The 11,727-nt window shown below is 40.7% G+C and overlaps 1 long non-coding RNA gene across 3 annotated transcripts; it reads right to left on the bottom strand.

Annotated features, from left to right (window-relative positions):
• On the bottom strand, positions 1 to 5,588 carry LOC127621778 (uncharacterized). Of its 3 annotated transcripts, none has more exons than XR_007967901.1 (3): positions 4,984 to 5,588; positions 2,842 to 4,832; positions 1 to 967 (listed from the first exon to the last, which is right to left on the bottom strand). It is a non-coding gene; the product is annotated as an uncharacterized LOC127621778 (long non-coding RNA). The 3 variants fall into 3 exon arrangements; XR_007967902.1 differs by having other exon boundaries at positions 1 to 926; XR_007967900.1 differs by having other exon boundaries at positions 1 to 1,103; positions 3,060 to 4,832.
• Positions 5,589 to 11,727: the final 6,139 nt, after the last annotated feature.

Genomic DNA, 11,727 nt, shown 5'->3' with positions numbered 1-11,727 from the left:
TCTCAAAACACACCCTTCATAGTATAAGACACACATCTACTCTCAAAACACACCCTTCATAGTATAAGACACACCCTCTACTCTCAAAACACACCCTTCATAGTATAAGACACACCCTCTACTCTCAAAACACACCCTTCATAGTATAAGACACACCCTCTACTCTAAAAATACACCCTTCATAGTATAAGACACACCCTCTACTCTCAAAACACACCCTTCATAGTATAAGACACACATCTACTCTCAAAACACACCCTTCATAGTATAAGACACACCCTGTACTCTCAAAACACACCTTTCATAGTATAAGACACACCCTCTACTCTCAAAACACACCCTTCATAGTATAAGACACACCCTCTACTCTTAAAACACACCCTTCATAGTATAAGACACACCCTCTACTCTCAAAACACACCCTTCATAGTATAAGACACACCCTCTACTCTTAAAACACACCCTTCATAGTATAAGACACACATCTACTCTCAAAACACACACTTCATAGTATAAGACACACCCTCTACTCTCAAAACACACCCTTCATAGTATAAGACACACATCTACTCTCAAAACACACCCTTCATAGTATAAGACACACCCTCTACTCTCAAACACTCCATAGTATAAGACACACATCTACTCTCAGAACACACCCTTCATAGTATAAGACACACCCTCTACTCTCAAAACACACCCTTCATAGTATAAGACACACATCTACTCTCAAAACACACCCTCCATAGTATAAGACACACCCTCTACTCTCAAAACACACCCTTCATAGTATAAGACACACTCTCTACTCTCAAAACACACCCTTCATAGTATAAGACACAACCTCTACTCTCAAAACACACCCTTCATAGTATAAGACACACCCTCTACTCTCAAAACACACCCTTCATAGTATAAGACACACCCTCTACTCTCAAAACACACCCTTCATAGTATAAGACACACCCTCTACTCTCAAACACTCCATAGTATAAGACACACATCTACTCTCAAAACACACCCTTCATAGTATAAGACACACCCTCTACTCTCAAAACACACCCTTCATAGTATAATACAAACCCTCTACTCTCAAAATACACCTTTCATAGTCTAAGACACAGCCCCTACACTCAAAACACACCCTTCATAGTATAAGACACACATCTACTCTCAAAACACACCCTTCATAGTATAAGACACACCCTCTACTCTCAAAACACTCCATAGTATAAGATACACATCTACTCTCAAAACACACCCTTCATAGGATAAGACACACCCCCTACACTCATAACACCCCATAGTATAAGACACACCTCCTACACTCATAACACTCCATAGTATAAGACACACCCTCTACTCTCAAACACTCCATAGTATAAGACACACATCTACTCTCAAAACACACCCTTCATAGGATAAGACACACCCCCTACACTCATAACACTCCATAGTATAAGACACACCCTCTGCACTCATACCACTCCATAGTATGACACACATCTACTCTCAAAATACTCCCTTCATAGGATAAGACACACCCCCTACACTCATAACACTCCATAGTATAAGACACACCCTCTACTCTCAAACACTCCATAGTATAAGACACACATCTACTCTCAAACACTCCATAGTATAAGACACACCCTCTACTCTCAAACACTCCATAGTATAAGACACACATCTACTCTCAAACACTCCATAGTATAAGACACACCCTCTACTCTCAAACACTCCATAGTATAAGACACACATCTACTCTCAAACACTCCATAGTATAAGACACACATCTACTCTCAAACACTCCATAGTATAAGACACACCCTCTACTCTCAAACACTCCATAGTATAAGACACACCCTCTACTCTCAAACACTCCATAGTATAAGACACACATCTACTCTCAAAACACACCCTTCATAGTATAAGACACACCCTCTACTCTCAAAACACACCCTTCATAGTATAAGACACACCCTCTACTCTTAAAACACACCCTTCATAGTATAAGACACACCCTCTACTCTCAAAACACACCCTTCATAGTATAAGACACACCCTCTACTCTCAAAATACACCCACATCTACTCTCAAAACACACCCTTCATAGTATAAGACACACCCTCTACTCTCAAACACTCCATAGTATAAGACACACCCTCTACTCTCAAACACTCCATAGTATAAGACACACATCTACTCTCAAAACACACCCTTCATAGTATAAGACACACCCTCTACTCTCAAAACACACCCTTCATAGTATAAGACACACCCTCTACTCTCAAAACACACCCTTCATAGTATAAGACACACATCTACTCTCAAAACACACACTTCATAGTATGAGACACACCCTCTACTCTCAAAACACACCCTTCATAGTATAAGACACACATCTACTCTCAAAACACACCCTTCATAGTATAAGACACACTCTCTACTCTCAAAAACTCCATAGTATAAGACACACCCTCTACACTCAAAACACACCCTTCATAGTATAAGACACACATCTACTCTCAAAACACACCCTTCATAGTATAAGACACACCCTCTACTCTCAAACACTCCATAGTATAAGACACACATCTACTCTCAGAACACACCCTTCATAGTATAAGACACACCCTCTACTCTCAAAACACACCCTTCATAGTATAAGACACACCCTCTACTCTCAAAACACACCCTTCATAGTATAAGACACACATCTACTCTCAAAACACACCCTTCATAGTATAAGACACACCCTCTACTCTCAAAACACACCCTTCATAGTATAAGACACACTCTCTACTCTCAAAACACACCCTTCATAGTATAAGACACAACCTCTACTCTCAAAACACACCCTTCATAGTATAAGACACACCCTCTACTCTCAAAACACACCCTTCATAGTATAAGACACACCCTCTACTCTCAAAACACACCCTTCATAGTATAAGACACACCCTCTACTCTCAAACACTCCATAGTATAAGACACACATCTACTCTCAAAACACACCCTTCATAGTATAAGACACACCCTCTACTCTCAAAATACACCTTTCATAGTCTAAGACACACCCCCTACACTCAAAACACACCCTTCATAGTATAAGACACACATCTACTCTCAAAACACACCCTTCATAGTATAAGACACACCCTCTACTCTCAAAACACTCCATAGTATAAGACACACATCTACTCTCAAAACACACCCTTCATAGGATAAGACACACCCCCTACACTCATAACACCCCATAGTATAAGACACACCTCCTACACTCATAACACTCCATAGTATAAGACACACCCTCTACTCTCAAACACTCCATAGTATAAGACACACATCTACTCTCAAAACACACCCTTCATAGGATAAGACACACCCCCTACACTCATAACACTCCATAGTATAAGACACACCCTCTGCACTCATACCACTCCATAGTATGACACACATCTACTCTCAAAATACTCCCTTCATAGGATAAGACACACCCCCTACACTCATAACACTCCATAGTATAAGACACACCCTCTACTCTCAAACACTCCATAGTATAAGACACACATCTACTCTCAAACACTCCATAGTATAAGACACACCCTCTACTCTCAAACACTCCATAGTATAAGACACACCCCCTACACTCATAACACTCCATAGTATAAGACACACCCTCTACTCTCAAACACTCCATAGTATAAGACACACATCTACTCTCAAACACTCCATAGTATAAGACACACCCCCTACACTCAAACACTCCATAGTATAAGACACACATCTACTCTCAAACACTCCATAGTATAAGACACACATCTACTCTCAAACACTCCATAGTATAAGACACACCCTCTACTCTCAAACACTCCATAGTATAAGACACACCCTCTACTCTCAAACACTCCATAGTATAAGACACACATCTACTCTCAAAACACACCCTTCATAGTATAAGACACACCCTCTACTCTCAAAACACACCCTTCATAGTATAAGACACACCCTCTACTCTTAAAACACACCCTTCATAGTATAAGACACACCCTCTACTCTCAAAACACACCCTTCATAGTATAAGACACACCCTCTACTCTCAAAATACACCCACATCTACTCTCAAAACACACCCTTCATAGTATAAGACACACCCTCTACTCTCAAAACACACCCGTCATAGTATAAGACACACCCTCTACTCTCAAAACACACTCTTCAAAGTATAAGACACACCCTCTACTCTCAAAATACACATTTCATAGTCTAAGACACACCCCCTACACTCAAAACACACCCTTCATAGTATAAGACACACCCTCTACTCTCAAAACACACCCTTCATAGTATAAGACACACATCTACTCTCAAAACACACCCTTCATAGTATAAGACACACCCTCTACTCTCAAAACACACCCTTCATAGTATAAGACACACATCTACTCTCAAAACACACCCTTCATAGTATAAGACACACATCTACTCTCAAAACACACCCTTCATAGTATAATACAAACCCTCTACTCTCAAAATACACCTTTCATAGTCTAAGACACACCCCCTACACTCAAAACACACCCTTCATAGTATAAGACACACATCTACTCTCAAAACACACCCTTCATAGTATAAGACACACCCTCTACTCTCAAAACACTCCATAGTATAAGACACACATCTACTCTCAAAACACTCCATAGTATAAGACACACATCTACTCTCAAAATACTCCCTTCATAGGATAAGACACACCCCCTACACTCATAACACCCCATAGTATAAGACACACCTCCTACACTCATAACACTCCATAGTATAAGACACACCTCCTACACTCATAACACTCCATAGTATAAGACACACATCTACTCTCAAAACACACCCTTCATAGGATAAGACACACCCCCTACACTCATAACACTCCATAGTATAAGACACACCCTCTACACTCATAACACTCCATAGTATAAGACACACATCTACTCTCAAAACATACCCTTCATAGTATAAGACACACCCTCTACACTCATACCACTCCATAGTATGACACACATCTACTCTCAAAATACTCCCTTCATAGGATAAGACACACCCCCTACACTCATAACACTCCATAGTATAAGACACACCCTCTACTCTCAAACACTCCATAGTATAAGACACACATCTACTCTCAAAACACACCCTTCATAGGATAAGACACACCCCCTACACTCATAACACTCCATAGTATAAGACACACCCTCTACTCTCAAACACTCCATAGTATAAGACACACATCTATTCTCAAACACTCCATAGTATAAGACACACCCTCTACTCTCAAACACTCCATAGTATAAGACACGCCCCCTACTCTCAAAACACACCCTTCATAGTATAAGACACACATCTACTCTCAAAACACACCCTTCATAGTATAAGACACACCCTTTACTCTCAAAACTCACCCTTCATAGTATAAGACACACATCTACTCTCAAAACACACCCTTCATAGTATAAGACACACCCTTTACTCTCAAAACACACCCTTCATAGTATAAGACACACATCTACTCTCAAAACACACCCTTCATAATATAATACAAACCCTCTACTCTCAAAATACACCTTTCATAGTCTAAGACACACCCCCTACACTCAAAACACACCCTTCATAGTATAAGACACACATCTACACTCAAAACACACCCTTCATAGTATAAGACACACATCTACTCTCAAAACACACCCTTCATAGTATAAGACACACATCTACTCTCAAACACTCCATAGTATAAGACACACATCTACTCTCAAACACTCCATAGTATAAGACACACCCTCTACTCTCAAAACACTCCATAGTATAAGACACACATCTACTCTCAAAACACTCCATAGTATAAGACACACATCTACTCTCAAAATACTCCCTTCATAGGATAAGACACACCCCCTACACTCATAACACCCCATAGTATAAGACACACCTCCTACACTCATAACACTCCATAGTATAAGACACACCCTCTACTCTCAAACACTCCATAGTATAAGACACACATCTACTCTCAAAACACACCCTTCATAGGATAAGACACACCCCCTACACTCATAACACTCCATAGTATAAGACACACCCTCTACACTCATACCACTCCATAGTATGACACACATCTACTCTCAAAATACTCCCTTCATAGGATAAGACACTCCCCCTACACTCATAACACTCCATAGTATAAGACACACCCTCTACTCTCAAACACTCCATAGTATAAGACACACATCTACTCTCAAAACACACCCTTCATAGGATAAGACACACCCCCTACACTCATAACACTCCATAGTATAAGACACACCCTCTACTCTCAAACACTCCATAGTATAAGACACACCCTCTACTCTCAAACACTCCATAGTATAAGACACACATCTACTCTCAAACACTCCATAGTATAAGACACACCCCCTACTCTCAAAACACACCCTTCATAGGATAAGACACACCCCCTACACTCATAACACTCCATAGTATAAGACACACCCTCTACTCTCAAACACTCCATAGTATAAGACACACATCTATTCTCAAACACTCCATAGTATAAGACACACCCTCTACTCTCAAACACTCCATAGTATAAGACACACATCTACTCTCAAACACTCCATAGTATAAGACACACATCTACTCTCAAACACTCCATAGTATAAGACACACCCTCTACTCTCAAACACTCCATAGTATAAGACACACCCTCTACTCTCAAACACTCCATAGTATAAGACACACATCTATTCTCAAACACTCCATAGTATAAGACACACCCTCTACTCTCAAACACTCCATAGTATAAGACACACATCTATTCTCAAACACTCCATAGTATAAGACACACCCTCTACTCTCAAACACTCCATAGTATAAGACACACATCTATTCTCAAACACTCCATAGTATAAGACACACCCTCTACTCTCAAACACTCCATAGTATAAGACACACCCTCTACTCTCAAACACTCCATAGTATAAGACACACCCCCTACTCTCAAAACACACCCTTCATAGTATAAGACACACCCTCTACTCTCAAACACTCCATAGTATAAGACACACATCTACTCTCAAACACTCCATAGTATAAGACACACCCTCTACTCTCAAACACTCCATAGTATAAGACACACATCTATTCTCAAACACTCCATAGTATAAGACACACCCTCTACTCTCAAACACTCCATAGTATAAGACACACATCTATTCTCAAACACTCCATAGTATAAGACACACCCTCTACTCTCAAACACTCCATAGTATAAGACACACCCTCTACTCTCAAACACTCCATAGTATAAGACACACCCTCTACTCTCAAACACTCCATAGTATAAGACACACATCTACTCTCAAAACACACCCTTCATAGTATAAGACACACCCTCTACTCTCAAAACACACTCTTCATAGTATAAGACACACATCTACTCTCAAAACACACCCTTCATAGTATAAGACACACCCTCTACTCTCAAAACACTCCATAGTATAAGACACACCCCCTACACTCATAACACTCCATAGTATAAGACACACCCTCTACTCTCAAACACTCCATAGTATAAGACACACCCTCTACTCTCAAACACTCCATAGTATAAGACACACATCTATTCTCAAACACTCCATAGTATAAGACACACCCTCTACTCTCAAACACTCCATAGTATAAGACACACCCTCTACTCTCAAACACTCCATAGTATAAGACACACCCCCTACTCTCAAAACACACCCTTCATAGTATAAGACACACCCTCTACTCTCAAACACTCCATAGTATAAGACACACCCCCTACTCTCAAAACACACCCTTCATAGTATAAGACACACATCTACTCTCAAAACACACCCTTCATAGTATAAGACACACCCTTTACTCTCAAAACTCACCCTTCATAGTATAAGACACACATCTACTCTCAAAACACACCCTTCATAGTATAAGACACACCCTTTACTCTCAAAACACACCCTTCATAGTATAAGACACACATCTACTCTCAAAGCACACCCTTCATAGTATAATACAAACCCTCTACTCTCAAAATACACCTTTCATAGTCTAAGACACACCCCCTACACTCAAAACACACCCTTCATAGTATAAGACACACATCTACTCTCAAAACACACCCTTCATAGTATAAGACACACATCTACTCTCAAACACTCCATAGTATAAGACACACATCTACTCTCAAACACTCCATAGTATAAGACACACATCTACTCTCAAACACTCCATAGTATAAGACACACATCTACTCTCAAACACTCCATAGTATAAGACACACCCTCTACTCTCAAACACTCCATAGTATAAGACACACATCTACTCTCAAACACTCCATAGTATAAGACACACCCTCTACTCTCAAACACTCCATAGTATAAGACACACCCTCTACTCTCAAACACTCCATAGTATAAGACACACATCTACTCTCAAACACTCCATAGTATAAGACACACATCTACTCTCAAACACTCCATAGTATAAGACACACCCTCTACTCTCAAAACACACCCTTCATAGTATAAGACACACCCTCTACTCTCAAAACACACCCTTCATAGTATAAGACACACCTCTACTCTCAAACACTCCATAGTATAAGACACACCCCTACTCTCAAAACACACCCTTCATAGTATAAGACACACCCTCTACTCTCAAAACACACCCTTCATAGTATAAGACACACCCTCTACTCTCAAACACTCCATAGTATAAGACACACCCCTACTCTCAAAACACACCCTTCATAGTATAAGACACACATCTACTCTCAAACACTCCATAGTATAAGACACACATCTACTCTCAGAACACACCCTTCATAGTATAAGACACACATCTACTCTCAAAACACACCCTTCATAGTATAAGACACACCCTCTACTCTCAAAACACACCCTTCATAGTATAAGACACACATCTACTCTCAAAACACACCCTTCATAGTATAAGACACACCCGCTACACTCAAAACACACGCTTCATAGTATAAGGCACACATCTACTCTCAAACACTCCATAGTATAAGACACACCCGCTACACTCAAAACACACCCTTCATAGTATAAGACACACCCTCTACTCTCAAACACTCCATAGTATAAGACACACCCGCTACACTCAAAACACACCCTTCATAGTATAAGACACACATCTACTCTCAAACACTCCATAGTATAAGACACACATCTACTCTCAAACACTCCATAGTATAAGACACACATCTACTCTCAAACACTCCATAGTATAAGACACACATCTACTCTCAAACACTCCATAGTATAAGACACACCCTCTACTCTCAAACACTCCATAGTATAAGACACACATCTACTCTCAAACACTCCATAGTATAAGACACACCCTCTACTCTCAAACACTCCATAGTATAAGACACACCCTCTACTCTCAAACACTCCATAGTATAAGACACACATCTACTCTCAAACACTCCATAGTATAAGACACACATCTACTCTCAAACACTCCATAGTATAAGACACACCCTCTACTCTCAAAACACACCCTTCATAGTATAAGACACACCCTCTACTCTCAAAACACACCCTTCATAGTATAAGACACACCCTCTACTCTCAAACACTCCATAGTATAAGACACACCCCCTACTCTCAAAACACACCCTTCATAGTATAAGACACACCCTCTACTCTCAAAACACACCCTTCATAGTATAAGACACACCCTCTACTCTCAAACACTCCATAGTATAAGACACACCCCCTACTCTCAAAACACACCCTTCATAGTATAAGACACACATCTACTCTCAAACACTCCATAGTATAAGACACACATCTACTCTCAGAACACACCCTTCATAGTATAAGACACACATCTACTCTCAAAACACACCCTTCATAGTATAAGACACACCCTCTACTCTCAAAACACACCCTTCATAGTATAAGACACACATCTACTCTCAAAACACACCCTTCATAGTATAAGACACACCCGCTACACTCAAAACACACGCTTCATAGTATAAGGCACACATCTACTCTCAAACACTCCATAGTATAAGACACACCCGCTACACTCAAAACACACCCTTCATAGTATAAGACACACCCTCTACTCTCAAACACTCCATAGTATAAGACACACCCGCTACACTCAAAACACACCCTTCATAGTATAAGGCACACATCTACTCTCAAACACTCCATAGTATAAAGGGGCTTTCACACTTGGTTCGATTGCCTGTTCCGAACCCGAGTTCGATTGCTCCCCCCTCCCCCCTGCCCCCGATGGCCTGTGTTCACATTATATATTTGTATCCGAACTGCGGTACGCTTGCGTCATCAAGCTGCAGCTGGTGCGTAATCGTGTTGCTTGATAACCGCGAAATGAAAAGGCGTCAAAATTCAATGAATAGACTTGCTCGGTTCACATTTGTTCTTCTTTTTTCTTCTCAAGATACTGAAACACACTTGCGTCTGTCTGCCGCAAAAATACTGAAATCGTTCAAAAGACAGCGGGCTGTCCGCCGAAGACAATTTTTGTGAAGGCAAGCAGAAATCATCTCTCTGCTTGCAGTGCGTGTGCGTCAATCCCGCTTTTCGTCAAGGTAAGTGTATACACACACACACGCACGCACGCACGCACTCACGAAAGTAAACCCTTTCCGCTCATTTTGAAAGTGACGCGTGTGAGACTGACGACCACATTATACGTCATCAATAGCGGTTCACTTCCGCGGTTTGGTTCGATTGCGTTCATATCAGCAGCGAATCGTACTGGAGTTCACATAAACCGTACCCCAGACCACCTTTTTAAGCGGACCCGAGTACGGTTCGCGGGTGCGCACCCGAGTTCGGAAGACAGCGTTCACATCATCCAAACGAACCGAACTCTGACGTCATTCGAACCGGGGTGTGCACCAAAAGTGCTAGTGTGAAAGCCCCCTAAGACACACATCTACTCTCAAAACACTCCCTTCATAGTATAAGACACACCCCCTACACTCATAATTCTCCATAGTATAAGCAGTGGCGGCTCCAGACAATTTTGATTGGGGGGGCAATAGGGGGTCCTGGTCATTTCAAGGGGGGGCTCATGAAAACCAACAAAAAATACAGTGGACACGGCTAATAACTGCATATTACTGCTACTTAACAAAAACAACACAGCATATCAACTACTTTGTTTTTATTTAATTAATCAATTGCAGTTTGCAAACAATATGCTCAAACTTGAATTGCCATAGCCACATCCATGACAGAAAACATGTTTACAAAATAGTATTTATTCTCATACTCTCACCACCTTTTGATTGCCGTACTTCTGTCCAGTTTCCCCCAGCATCTTCTCTGCTCCTCTTAACTCTCCAGTCTCCTCCTGTCTTCTCTCCATTCTCAACAGGTGTGATTTCCTGCCACAATTGTGTTTATAGCACATTAAATACAGTACAATTTAAACCTTTTAAAATATAATGTAAGGAGTGTACTCACCACTTAAAAGAGAACAATTCGCCTGTTGTTATGATTGGCTGCAAAGCGATCAATAACAACATCTACATCCATCTCTTTTGTTCTTCTTGAGCTGATTGCCAGCACAGCAAGATTGCTGGTTCGGACATCTCCACTTTTGTTTCTGAGGTAGGTTTTTAAACGCCGTAAG

The sequence above is a fragment of the Xyrauchen texanus genome, chromosome 28, assembly GCF_025860055.1.
Source record: "Xyrauchen texanus isolate HMW12.3.18 chromosome 28, RBS_HiC_50CHRs, whole genome shotgun sequence".
In the NCBI taxonomy this organism is placed as follows: domain Eukaryota; kingdom Metazoa; phylum Chordata; class Actinopteri; order Cypriniformes; family Catostomidae; genus Xyrauchen; species Xyrauchen texanus.
This window is presented reverse-complemented; position numbering and strand designations above follow the sequence as displayed.